At 41.8% G+C, this 14,645-nt stretch overlaps 1 long non-coding RNA gene across 4 annotated transcripts in view; it reads right to left on the reverse strand.

Annotated features, from left to right (window-relative positions):
- Window positions 1-14,645, reverse strand: part of LOC138357411 (uncharacterized) — a 33,370-nt gene that overhangs the window by 11,511 nt on the left and 7,214 nt on the right. Inside the window, exons 1-2 of one of the 4 annotated variants that reach the window (XR_011225013.1) lie at window positions 3,912-5,871; window positions 849-1,004 (exon numbers count right to left, since the gene is read on the reverse strand). This is a non-coding gene — a long non-coding RNA (uncharacterized lncRNA). Of the gene's footprint in view, window positions 1-158; window positions 825-848; window positions 1,005-3,911; window positions 5,872-14,645 lie in introns of those variants that run through there. The other 3 variants (XR_011225014.1, XR_011225015.1, XR_011225016.1) reach the window with 3 other exon arrangements.

Raw genomic sequence — 14,645 nt, forward strand, 5'->3', positions numbered from 1 at the left:
TCTATGGTCATTCTCACATGTGTTTTCTTGGCTTGAACCTTACCATTGGCTTTCTTGGGACTCATGGCAAGATATATAATAACAAATTTTATGTTCAAATAGCCAAAAATCCCAAAACAAATGTAATGCTTTATAAAGAATTCAGGCGCGATAGTTACTAGGCAGGAGACACTGGTAAACTGAGGCGCGATCACCATGCCACCACGCACTAGGTCAGCCCATACGCATATCAACAAACTCATTTCCTGAGGCAAAGTTTGTAACCCGATTCAAATTTTTCAAAGAAATTAGGCTCGTAACCCGAAAAGTTCATAAATATTCATTCGTAAGCCGAGGTGACACTATATATAAGTAAAAAATTAAAATTTTGTAGATACACTGTGCTGTATTGATGGATACATTCCACAACAAGTGTTTAATTATGAGGAGACATAGCTATTCTGGAAAAAATTGCCGAAGAGGACATACATTACCCAAGAGGAGACGTCACTGCCCGGACACAAGCTAACTTGGGCTAACTTGTGTCAGGATAGGCTAACTCTTGTGCTGTGTGGCGATTTGAAAATTAAACCCTTGCTCGTGTATCATTCCGAAAATCCAAGAGTTTTAAAAAATATATAACGTGCAGAAAAACTGTGATGTGGAGTGGTTTGCCCTGCCATCAAAAAATATCTGCAAGAGAAAAGTTTGACACTCAAGGTCCTGCTTCTCGACAATGCTCCTGCTCATCCTCCAGACTTGGAGGATGCATTGTTGGGGCCACTTTTTTTTTTTTAGGGATATTCCTACATGAGCCCTGAGTTTCTGGCTAATGTACCAATGACATGAAGGAGGAGTTTTCAACCTACCTTGTGTTAGGTGTGCAGAGGGCAATGGTTGAACATAATGTCAGGAGCAAAGGGGGGGCGTTTGCCTCTTCGAACACAATTGCGACCATCTTCATCTCTTCGAACTATCCTAAATGCTCTCTTCACCCGTCTGACCAAATTGGGTGTCCAGACCACCTTTGAATTTGAAATTGTAAAATTAATAGCAATTTCAGAATATTCAGTCCATTTATACTAACAAAATTATACATACAGTACTGTAATTGAAATTTTACAGAATGATAAAGGCAATTTAGCAACTTTGTTAAAATGCACATGGGGGAAATACATGAAAATCGGTTAATATTGTTTGTAAGGTTGATGGGAAATGTTTATTACTTTTATGATTTAAAAGATGTATAGCCCTAATACTCCATCCTGGGTGCATTCCACCAGGTAATGACCACAGCAAAAGTTTTCCACGAGGCTCTATTGTCACACAAACTTTTCACATTTTCAAACTTGATTCATCTTCCCCCCCCCCCCCCTCATTCCAGGGGTTTTCTTTAAAAGGTCTTCATGCAAATGCCTTGGTTTCTCACAAATGATGGCCTCTGAAATGCTATCACCTGCTAACTCCTTGTTGTGTATCCAAATTAATGAAAACTTTTTAACATCCTCAAGTGTTTGTGTTCTTTGTTTCGGGATTGTTGATATGCCTTTTGCCACTTTAATGTTCATAATGTCCTTTTTCTTAGCAAGTACAGTGCATATTGTTGACATAGATTTGTTGTACCGCCTAGCTAGTTCAACAACCTGTGCACCATTTTGATGTTTATGAATGCTCTCTTGTTTTTCCTCTATGGTCATTCTCACATGTGTTTTCTTGGCTTGAACCTTACCATTGGCTTTCTTGGGACTCATGGCAAGATATATCATAACAAATTTTATGTTCAAATAGCCAAAAATCCCAAAACAAATGTAATGCTTTACAAAGAATTCAGGCGCGATACTTACTAGGCAGGAGACACTGGTAAACTGAGGCGCGATCACCATGCCACCACGCGCTAGGTCAGCCCATACGCATATCAACAAACTCATTTCCCGAGGCAAAGTTTGTAACCCGATTCAAATTTTTCGAAGAAATTAGGCTCGTAACCCGAAAAGTTCATAAATATTCATTCGTAAGCCGAGGTGTCACTATATATAACTAAAAAATTAAACTCAGGATTACTTTCAACCCCCACCCCTTTTGCTCTACTCCATGGCCACCTACCTTCACCCCCCTCTATGATGTACTCTTCCATAGACACCTACCTTTGCCCCCCTCCTCCCCTCTACTCCTCCATCATCACCTACCTTCACACCCCCTCCCTTCTCCTCCTCCATCGTCACCTTCCTTTCACCCTCCTCTATGATGTACTCTTCCATAGACACCTACGTTCACTGCATATAATGCTCCCCTCTACTCCTCCATCGTCACCTACTTTCACCCCCCCCCTCCGCTCTACTCCTCCAGGGTCGCAGACAATTTCACGAGCGTGAGAACTACGAGTTCTCTAACTACTCTCACACTCCTACTCTCTCACCAGTGAGGGGGAGGGAAGGAGGGAGGAAATGAAGTAAGAAAGGTGGGGGAGAGAGAATAGGCAGGGGGGAGGAGGGCCTAGATACATTTCTTCCATATAGATAGGTAGACTGAGGGAGAGCTGCTTGCCAAGAGCCCTATCAGGCAGGCTTCCTATTCCTCAACCCTCCCTAATATGCCACATCCTGGTCAGGACAACTTGCTCGATTGTTATTCTTGGTGTGACTCGAGAACTGACCTCGAGGCGGGGCATGGGCATGGATTATCTCCCTGGGGCACGCACCTCCCTGCCCCAGCTCTCTCTCTCTCTCACATAATCTATCAAGGGTCTAACATGAGGTCATTGTGCCTACCAGAAGTGTATATGTCCAAGGCTGGCCACCTGTCTGGACCATTCAAATGTATAAACACGTAATTAGTCTATTAAAATTATATATAATGCTACAATTATAAATTAATTTGTTCATGGTCATTCGTTTATCAGTATTTTAATATGAGGTATATATACGCATGTATGTATACGTTGACGTACACATATATGATTATGTGTATAGAATGATTATGATTATGTGTATTCATATATGATTATATCTAATGGAATGCATTAGTAAGTGATGTGGTGGAGGCTGACTCCATACACAGGTTCAAGTGTAGATATGATAGAGCCCAATAGGCTCAGAAACCTGTACACCTGTTGATTGACGGTTGAGAGGTGGAACTAAAGAGCCAGAGCTCAACCCCAGCAAGCACAATTAGGCGAGTATATGAACGAATGCACATGTACACTTTCAAATGAATTAAGATACCTTGAGATACACAATGACTTAGTTTAAATAGTTTAAACACATTATGGTACTGATTTTGACATGCTGATGTCTGGAAGGGAGAGGGGGTGTGGGGGGTTATTGTCTGAGGTGGAGGACCAGAGGAGGGGGTCAGTGGAAGGATGGTGGCTGGAGGGATGCCATTGTTCTAATGGTTATGAAAACAATTATTGATGGCAGGAATTCAGTGGGTGTGTACTTCACCCGCACCATCACCATACTGTGCCCTGCTACAACCCCCCCCCCACTCCACCCATGCTTTGCGGGGCGTATTACACATTATGGGATAACCGACTGTCTGTCCATTCCTGTCTGCTCGTTATGCTGCCCTTCCTTTTGAAAATTGTCTGCTTTATCGACTTCCTTCAAGACCACACGTTAGCCTCTTATCACGCCCTCTTACCACTCTCAGGGAGCCGGCTCTTCTATACAATAGTTACCACTCAATCCCCAAGGTGAAAGAGTGTCCGGGCATATGACTTGTTACGTGTACTTATTTGCGATTCGTTTGGGCTGTCACGTGTAGTGATTAGTGTTGGGTAAGGCTAGGCCAGGTCAGGTCAGACTAGGCCAGGTCAGACTAGGCTAGGTAAGGCTAGGCTAGGCCAGGTCAGGTCTGGTCAGGTCTGGCTAGGCCAGGTCAGGCCAGGCCAGGCTAGGCAGGGTGAGAGAAGTAAAGCGGCAGGTACTTACGTTTCCGAGAAAGTAGCGGCGGTAGTATATTGTTGATTTAGATTCGACGACATCCTGCAGCTAGTAGGTGTCGTCCTCATCGCTCTCGACCTTCTTGTTGTTGTAGGGGATACGAGGCACACCCAATATCCCCCTTACATTGATCACATCGCACACTAATATTTTTACTATTTCGGACACCAGATTTGTCTGTTTCGTATATGTATAATTGTTCAATATTAAAACCACAATAGAATGCTCTAAGTACTTTCGTATATTAATACATCTTCAGAAGGAATGGTTAGCTCTGAAGATGTATTAATATAAGAAAGTACTAAAGGAAATTCCTGTTTCAATTCTTCCTCCGTGGTCTGACACTCTTATTATATATTGTATATACTGAATTATATATACTATGCTTATATAATATATACTGAAATATTGTTACATTTAACGTATGAAACAAAGTATATATCTGTATTTTTAATAAAATATAAAACATTAATATTTATCAACGTATCTCTGTGAATTACATAATTTATCAGTATTGTACAGCCTGTGATCTCCACCTGGCTGGCCACTGATACCTAAGTAGCTTTCATGTGTCCGGACACCGGCGATAGGATTGTATTATTTAACTTTAAAGAGAGAGATATTTCTTGAAATGTTGTCACATTAACGTCTACATATCTTCCTTCCTTCTGACATATAGATTTTAAGGTTAATTAGCATATATGGAAATAAATTACACAATTTATAGGCTGGTGTGAAGGGCTTCACACTCTTAGAGCAAGCCATCATGCAAGAAACTGTACAGTATCAAATGCATATATCTTCGCTTTCACTTCAGTTATATTTATGACAAGTATTTAAAGTGTAGCTTATATTTCTGCCTTTCTGTTGACATAGAAAACTTTCGTTTATTACATTACCTAGATAAAATTAGCATTGATCTTCAAAAGGTTGTAGTTGTAACTTCCATTATAAACAACATTATTATTGCAAACAGTAGGAGTTTCAAAGTCTCATTTGTATGGATACCTTCTCATATAGGTGTTGTCCAGCATGATGACACAAACAAGGCAGCTCAAACTGAATGTGATAAGCCTGAAGTTGAGTGGGATATGGGCATTCCAATCTCTTCTGTCAAAGCCGCAATATTTTAGGAAATTAGGGAAGACAGAAGAGCAGTCACTGACACACAAAAGCCAGAAAGCAAGAGTATAAAGAGCTATGACATGTTTATGTGCCTCTGTAACCTTTTCCACTACCGCCCACAAGATGATATATGGGGTGCATAATTAATGAACTAAACTAAGTAAACATGTTTAGAATCGAGAATTATATGAACGGACAGCATAAAACTTCCACTAGTGTCACAATGACAGTGTGACATTGTAATTGCCAGAATTAGGCTAGGATATCGATATGTATCGCAGGTGGCTGCAGGTAATGAATAGCCCCCAATGGTGAATATTCCAATTGTAAACTATGTGAACAAGAGCTGGGACATACTCACCAACACTATATCTGTGATTGCCCTGTTATAAGTGACTTCAGACCAAATGGTATAAGGTACTTTGAACTCTGTAATTACTTCATACACTTAGGAATATTGGAAGATATTCTTATGCTGTACCCGGATTTTGCTAACGGAGGCTAATAGATCAGCCTTATATTTTATGTTCTCACCTGATTGTTACCTTGAGGTAGGCCTGTAAGTGGTAGTCCTCTTGAACTATTAACAGTATCAATAGATGATACTGGAGATCTGTGGAGGTGCGACTGGACCCTGCGTGACGGGAGATGTATCCCTTGTTTCTTGTGATTGATTGATGAGGATTAAGCCACCCAAAAGGTAGCACGGGCATGAATAGCCCGTAAGTGGTGTTCTTGTTAGTCACAGTTGATTTTTTTTTTATTGAGGCTGGTATTTTATCCCCTGATTCCATGTATAACTAACCTTCCTGTGAGATGGGAATATTTAATGAACTTATAGCTAGATTTTGATATACACTGTGTATTCTTTCATATAGAATAGGGTAGCAGCACATTACTGTGTATACCTAAGCTTGTTAATAATAAAAAAAAAAAGTTAGTTTCTATCGATAGGGAGAGCGATGGTTCAAAAATCCTTCTTTAAAATATGATTATCTTTCCTATCTCACTAAGATCTAATCTCTGTGATTAAAATGCAAAATTGACTTTGTCACTGCCTTTTTGATAACGTATACAATCATAAGCTTATTTGTGAATCTCTATTAAACAGTAAATCAGAGAGCGTGTAAGGTTCCGTGTTCCATGTCCGAAGAAACAGGGAGATTTTACATAAATACAGTACATGATAGTTTAAGTAGCGAACGCATACCAACAAATAACGATTAGCATCTATAACAAAAATATTGTTCTATGGAGTTGATTTAACTTCCAACCATGTATTTTTAAATAATCTTTAACGTTTTCTGGCTAGTTATGTTAGATTTGATTAAAAATACGCATTCTACTTGTTAATATCGTTAGATTTGATTAAAAATACGCATCATAAATTAAATTTGCGATAATTTGAGCAGAGAAGTTCGACGACTGGATCACTGTGTACAGAAGGTTGATATGCCAGCAAGCACTTTCCAGAGAGCAATATATCTTGGATAAGTCGCTCCACGATATTGTTGCTTGGACCATCGACTTCCTTTGATATTACATATTTACATCTTATTTTGTTATGAAATGATATTTTTTCAGAGTAAAATTATGTTTTCTCATTTTCTGCATCCAGCATCCACATTATAGTGAGTAAATATACCATATTACTTCATTGCTTACGTAATGCTAGGAAGGTTTGAGTAGCTTTGGGTCTTTAGTGGACAGAATCTCCAGTAGATGGGGCGCGAGTTGCCCCATCTCTCTCGACCGGGCGGGACTCGAAACTTCAATTAAAATTGCTATATCATTGGTCTCCAACACGATATATTTCCTTTGATGCACTCACAATAACGATTATAGCTCTGTCTTTCTGGAGGCATGTAATATTTTAGGCTTTATTAGCGTATCTTTGTTAATTACACAACATATTGGCAAGTGCGTAGGCGTCTGCACTCCATGACTGTTACGAACCCGGATCCAGCGTCCGAGCACGGAGCAGTAACGACCACGCCATCTGTGGGTCAGCTCCCGAAACCCCCGCCAAACGGACGACGACACCTGGTGAGGACGGCGAATACCGGCCACAAGGGCCAGTTTCCAGTCCCGTTCAGCACTCAACACCGCCGCTGCTGACCTCTGGTGAGGTGGTGCTCAGACTACAACGCCATCTATGAAGTGGATGTGTCGGGCGTTTGTGTCTGAGCCTGTGAGGTGTTTTAGTGTCCCAGTTATTGATGACGTGTCTGCTTACAGAGTCGACCTGGGACTGCTGTGATGGGAGTTGAGTCAGTCTACCCGAGGCAGCCAGTCTCCATACCTTGTACCAGCCGTTGTGAAGTCGTCCCCCCGGAAGAACACTGTGGTGTGTTAGCCTGCCAGTGGAGTGGCAGTAAAAGGATTACCCGGGACCGACTGTTGGAGACGATTATCCACTGGGGTATTGAGGACAGGAGGGTGATTTGTGATATCACACGAGACTCCTGTCCAGGGTGTTTACCCTAATATCGTCCGTGGAGTGGCCTGACCAGCGTTGCGGGTCCGGAACCTGCCAGCAGACCGGCTGGATTTGTGGTTGACGGCCTCCACGGCGGTGCCCCCAGTGGACCTGTGTTTTGGCTGACCTGTGGCCAGGGTAGGCTCGGCATTCTCGGAGGACACGTTGTGAGGCCACGAAGAAAGCACCGAGGACTCGGCACCTAGCTTCTGGATCCAGAGTCTTCAGCAGAAGACTATATTGTGAATAATCCCCTTGTATAGTGTTAATACCCCTCCCCCTATGCACTCTTTGATTTTATATATTTAATTGGTGATGGTGATAATTATAATATTAAGTTCTTAACTTTCTTTCCCTACTCCCTTTAAGTTACTTGCGTCACGGATCACATCCCTTGATAGCCACTGCTGGCTTGGGAACGGATATATATCTTCCTCTAACAACATCAGAGTAAGAACCCCGTTGCGTCCCGAGAGGGCCGTAACAATGACCGAAAAGCTACTGAACGCCACTATAAAAACATATATATCTTCACTTGAGCTTTAAATGTGTCTAATGTAATGTATTTAAAATAAAGCTTATATTTCTATCTTTCTTAAGACGTGTAAAACACTTGTGTTTATTTACGTAAAATAAACATTCTTCTGAGAGTTGCTCTGTCGCTCAGTCTATGCGGGGGTCGGAGCTCGGCGATTATTAAAATACATGAATCTTCATTAGAACTTTGTCTATGATAAAGTGTTTAAAATGAGCCTTATATTCCTATCTTTCTTGAGGCATATAAAAAATTTACGATTATTTACAAATTTACGTGAAATAAGCATTGTTCTGAGAGAGAGTTGCTCCGTCGATCGATCTGTCCGGAGTCGGAGCTCGGCTATTATAAAAGTACACGTATCTTCGCTTTAAATTTAAATATGCCCATGGTAAGGTATTTAGAACGAAGCTTATATATGTCTTTCTTGTGACATATAAAACTCTTACGTTTATTAAGGAATCTGCGTGAAATAGGCATGGTTCTGAGATGAATGCTGCGGTTTTAGAGTTTGACGAGCGATGAAAACTGCCACTTTTATACAACTACAAATATCTTTGGGTTTTACTTAAAATATTTGTCTGGTAGAGGTTTTACATATAGATCGCGTTTCTGTCTTTCTTCTGACTAATAAATAATTTTGGTTTAATCAGTTATCAAGATGTTTTCAACAATATTCTTTCAGCGTTCGTCTTTTCCAACTTGGGTGACCCTTTTGGAAGCGCGATATTTATTTATTTATTTATTTATTTATTTATGCATATACAAGAATGTACATAAGGAATGTGAGGATACAAACATGGTAATTACAGTCTTGTAAAGCCTGTTGGGTTAACCCATCCTATAGTTGGGTCTGTTTCCAACTGGGGTTCGAATATATGTACTAGCTCTATCTATAAAGCCATCGACGTTTTGTATCTCACCTTGTATGTATGTACTTTACCTGAATAAATATTTGAATTTTTTATTTTGAACCTAACCCTAAAATTACTGTTTCGTGCAAGTAACCTGTAGTCACTGCTCCTCCCGTCCACCACCAAAACCAAGCTACATAGACAGGTTATTACGGGCTCGCCATAGCCCGTGCTACATGGACACTTCGTTCTGAGTAGCTAAATCTAAAACAACATATCACTTGTGCCAGGTAAGTCCACTACGGGCTCACCATAGCCCGTGCTGCTTGGAACTTGTTCCGAGTAGCTGAATCTATAATAACAACAACAACCAACATAGACAGGTTAGCTTCCTGTCCTCAGGCTAGACAATCACCCTATCAGATGCACAGTCCGGCTATCAGGCTAGATACTGACAGTCTGTGTAAACAGCTTAGACAGAGAAGACAGCCAGGTTGCACAGCAGCTAGACCGATTGCTAGGCTGAGCCCTGGAAACACAAACCCAAACTGTCTCTATTTTCCGCTTGTTACAACTTGTAATAAAGTTGTTACATCTTGGCTTAACGTGTTTATGACGTATTAGAACGTTGTTACAACTTGCTATATTGGTTGTTATAACTGGTTAGGTGTTAAAACTTGTTCGAACGTTGTACCAACGTCGTAGTTTCGGTGTGTGTTTGGCGGGAGTCAATTGACTCACTAGACAGACAGACAGGCTGGATAAACATAGTGGTCTAGTTGGACAGATTTCAACATCCTGTTCGAACCCCTACTCGACCCGTACGACTGCCTATCACCTTTAATTGGATGATGTAACACCTTAAAATGCTTATAAAAACCACTATACTTTCTCGTAAATATTTAAATAAATAAATACAAACTGTTTGATAGAGCCTACTGCAGTTCCTCACGGGAGTGAGCACCCTCTCCTCACAGGAGTGAGCACCCTCTCCTCACAGGAGTGAGCATCCTCTCCTCACAGGAGTGGAGGACCCTCTCCTCACAGGAGTGGAGGACCCTCTCCTCACAGGAGTGAAGCCCTCTCCTCACAGGAGTGAAGCCCTCTCCTCACAGGAGTGAAGCCCTCTCCTCACAGGAGTGAGGGCCCTCTTCCCCTCCCAACCCTCACCCCTCACTCCTAGTATCAAAATAGCCGTGTACCAATTGTGTGTCCCCCGTGTAGAGTCACTGATTAGCCCGTTCTCTCGATTATCACTCCGTAAATAATGCAGCAGTTTTGCCTATTCAGGAGCATCTGAAGCTAAGCAATCTACCTTACCTTCCACAGAGCTGATTAAGCGTTTAATGTCGTGGGCGGTTTTAATTTCACTAAATCATTGAAAATTTTTACGACGGGGGATCGATAGTGTAATTTTTTTGTTTATGTGCACAGTACGAGGGCTTGTTGGGCCCACTGAGGATGAGCACCAGGGCTCACCATGCACATTCCCCCCCCACCCCCACACACACCCAATAACTGCGCCCATGCATTTCCACACCCCTCCTATACCCTTCCTCACTCCCGACATAATGAAAACAGAAAGGGAAAATAATGTAGTTACCCCCTCATCCCAGAAAGTGCTTAAATGTACTCAGGAAAGGGAAAAGTACCGTTTTGGAGTAACATATCAGTATTTTCATCTAGATTTGTGTAAACCTCAACTGACAAATGACACGCTATAACCTGAGCTGCGCAGACTTTCATGTGAGAGACACAGAAAGCCACATAGGGAGTTTTTTTTTATTATTATTTTCTACCACTGACGTGGCCACACATTAACAATGCTAACCAGCATATTTACATTTTCTTCTGTCCTCCATGGACAGGGTTAGAGATTTATCATACAGTTCAGGGATTTATTGAGCAATCAACCACAGAAGGTGACTGTAGTGCTTTTAAAATGCTAGGCTAAGCTACATACGTAAATACATAAATACACAGATTTACGTATGCCCTACATAAAGTGTTCAATGTGTCTTTTACATAGTGTCATTAATGTGCATTTACAAAGGTGAAATGAAACATGGGGAATGAAAGACAGAAAACTGGCGATGCATTAAAGACAAATATTTTTTCTTTTTAGAAAGACTTACGAAGTTTAATAAGGTGGGACGAGGCTATAATCCATGGTAATGTACCTAGCAGAACGAACCACACACACACACACACACACACACACACACACACACACACACACACAATAAGTAGTTAGTAAACAATTGATTGACAGTTAAGAGGCGGGCCGAAAGAGCACAGCTCAACCCCCGCAAACACAAGGTGAATACAACTAGGTGAATACAACAGTCACAGTTGCCACTACACCCCGCAACAGAGCAGCAACAACTAGTATAGGTCGAGGCAAATTCAATATGGCCACACACCTGGCAGTAGACTGGGACAGTAGACTATATACCTCCCTCCCTACCTCCCAGTTTGGGTCTGGTCATATTTAGTTATAAAATAGCAACTTTCCTATTGAAATCATGCTTAATTGTGCATATTTCTACCAGGAAATATGCCCATTTTATAATTAAACGATAAAGAAATGTAGAATTACCCAAAACCTATTAGTTGGGACTTGATAAGAGAGCGAAGGAGTGGAGTGGTGATGGGAACGTTGGAGTGATGATGGAAACGTTGGCGTGATGATGGGAACGTTGGAGTGATGATAGGAACGTTGGAGTGATGATGGGGAACGTTGGAGTGATGATGGGAACGTTGGTGTGGTGATGGGAACGTTGGAGTGATGATGGGAACGTTGGTGTGATGATGGGAACGTTGGCGTGGTGATGGGGAACGTTGGCGTGGTGATGGGAACGTTGGAGTGATGATGGGAACGTTGGCGTGGTGATGGGAACGTTGGAGTGATGATGGGAACGTTGGCGTGGTGATGGGGAACGTTGGCGTGGTGATGGGAACGTTGGAGTGATGATGGGAACGTTGGAGTGGTGATGGGAACGTTGGAGTGATGATGGGAACGTTGGAGTGATGATGGGGAACGTTGGCGTGATGATGGGAACGTTGGAGTGGTGATGGGAACGTTGGAGTGATGATGGGAACGTTGGAGTGATGATGGGAACGTTGGAGTGATGATGGGAACGAAGGAGTGGCGTGATGATGGGACAAGAGAAGGGAGGAATGCGGCAAGTCGCTCCGTCAGCACCAGTCAAGGTCCTGCTGATTTCGCCTGGGACTGAGCTGGAGGCAAAACAAGGCGAGGATCGAGAGTGCTTTCTGTGGGCATCGTAGCCGATTGGTTGTTTGCGAGGGAGATAACCACGTTTCGGCTGGTGTGTGTACACATCCACGATCGGAGTATGTTGTCATTGCAGACAACATATGTATGTTGTCTGCATTGGCAGGTTTTATAATTGCCTTGTGTGCTTGGGCGAGTTTTCTGCTTGGTTGTTGGAGTAAAATATCGAGAATGCATTAAATCATTTAACTTTTATAGTAAACTTACAATCACGCGATTAGATTTACATTAACTAAGTTTTTGTCCTATACTGTTTAAATTTAATTAAATTCAAACTTTATTAATATTTTCAAATCTCTGTTCTGATTACAAATTATTTGATGTTGAAATTAATTTCTTGCACGAGTTCTTCGAATCAAATACTTTTACAAGCAAAATATTTTTTCCGGAATTTTGAGGAAAGTCTTAAATACTAAATCTTTATCCATCGTTAAAATTCCCACAGTCCACCAATGGTATTTATTATGGAAAAATTAAGATTTCATGTACCATTTATCATATTAGAAACAAAGTCCGTAATATTATTAGGCATTCCTATCCAGAAATTAACTTTCAGTGTGTGTTTACTAATAATCAAGTAGTAATTAATTATCAAAAGAAGGCACCAAGAAAGGGAGATTATGTAGCCACTAATAATTAAACTATTGGAAGTTTTTAAAACAGAGATCCTAAACCCCTTTCACCTCAGATCTCATGTCATTTACCTTTTTAAATATTGGAACTATCTCACGAGACCTCAAGCACCGTACCTGCGCAGCCCATCCTTCTAAGGTTCCCCAACGTCAAGAAACTGTCGTATTAAGTGCCCTCTATCCTAACCTACCAGAGGACCCAAAACAGAAAACGGGGCAGTATGTCACTTTCGCGAGCCTCTTCCATTTTCTAGTACGACGATGATTTTTGGCCTTGGGTAAAGTATACGTCAAAAATGCGACGTTCTATTAGGAGAACAGGTTGCGATCGAGCATATATGGGTTTCTCTTACCACATGTGTGTGTCTTACCACAGGTGTGTGTCTTACCACAGGTGTGTGTCTTATCACAGGTGTGTGTCTTACTACAGGTGTGCCCCTCAGGCAAGCTGCGTCCTCTGCTATTTATTATTGCACGTGTATGTGTCATCCTCTCACAGCTATTTCATTGTTGTGAACTCCAAGCCTCATATGACATTGCAGACGCAGCTGCAAAACTTCCAACTAAGAGAAGAAATGTAGACATTTACATACCACAGAGTCTATCACAGATTAAGAAAGTAATTAGAAACAGAGCAATGCAAAAGATGTACAGTGACCACAACACAGCAGTTGCAACATCAGGATCTGCGGGTTGGTACAAGAATTCAACCAACTACGAATCACTTAGTTTGATGAAAGGGAGCAGTAGAGCAACAGAAGTACACGTACATCGCATCAGGCTTGGATACCCATGTGAATGGGAAATAGGCTTACAGGTTCCGGAAGATGAGAGGAAATGTCAACACTGTGGAGAAATGCCCGACAGACCGCTGGAACATTATCTAACACAGTGCACAGTTACAAACCCGTTAAGATTTCAACTTAGATTCAACAGAGCAGAAGAAGTTGGTAAACACATATGGCAAAATCTTACTGAAGCGACTATACGAGTCATAAATACTCATACTCCGCCCAAGTAAAACAGAAACAAGCAACACTTAGTGGGCCAGCCAGAGGCTTAGGGCCCGCGCAGGAATATCCCCGCCAAAAAAAAAAAAAAAAAAAAAAAAAAAAAAAAAAAAAAAAAAAAAAAAAAAAAAAAAAAAAAAAAAAAAAAAAGCCTCATCGTCTAGATCTTAACATCTTGGACTCTATATCGCGAACTATTCACCAACAACTGTGTGTGTGTGTGTGTGTGTATCTTGAGATTCTTGAGGTTATCTTAAGATGATTTCGGGACTTAGCGTCCTCGCGGAAGCAGACCGTAACAGCTGTCTTAACTTACAGGTACCGATTTACTGCTAGATGAACAGGTGCATCAGGGTGAAAGAAATTCTGCCCATTTGTTTCCGCCTCCGCCGGGGATCGAACCCGGAACCTTAACACTACGAATCTCTTGCGCTGTCCACTCAGCTGTCAGGCCCTTCATGTAAGCTTCCTTTAAACAACAGCAATAAGCAGGGATATTCCCAGACTACGAAGCCTTCTCACCTACACGTCTGGGATATATTTGCTCCCACACCGGCGGAAGACAGGACCCTGTGCCAGGTAAGTCCACTACGGGTTCACCATAGCCCGTGCTACTTGCCTCGCTCCTGTGCCAGATAAGTTACGGGCTCACCATAGCCCGTGCTACATGGAACTTGTTTCATGTAGCTGAATCTATAACAACAGCGGAAGACAGAGAGACGTCAACAGCAGCAGGTGAGAGAAGAGAAGGTGGTGGTACGTGATAGGTCGTGAGGTGAAGCCATCCAG

The sequence above is a fragment of the Procambarus clarkii genome, chromosome 78 (genome assembly GCF_040958095.1).
Source record: "Procambarus clarkii isolate CNS0578487 chromosome 78, FALCON_Pclarkii_2.0, whole genome shotgun sequence".
NCBI lineage: Eukaryota > Metazoa > Arthropoda > Malacostraca > Decapoda > Cambaridae > Procambarus > Procambarus clarkii.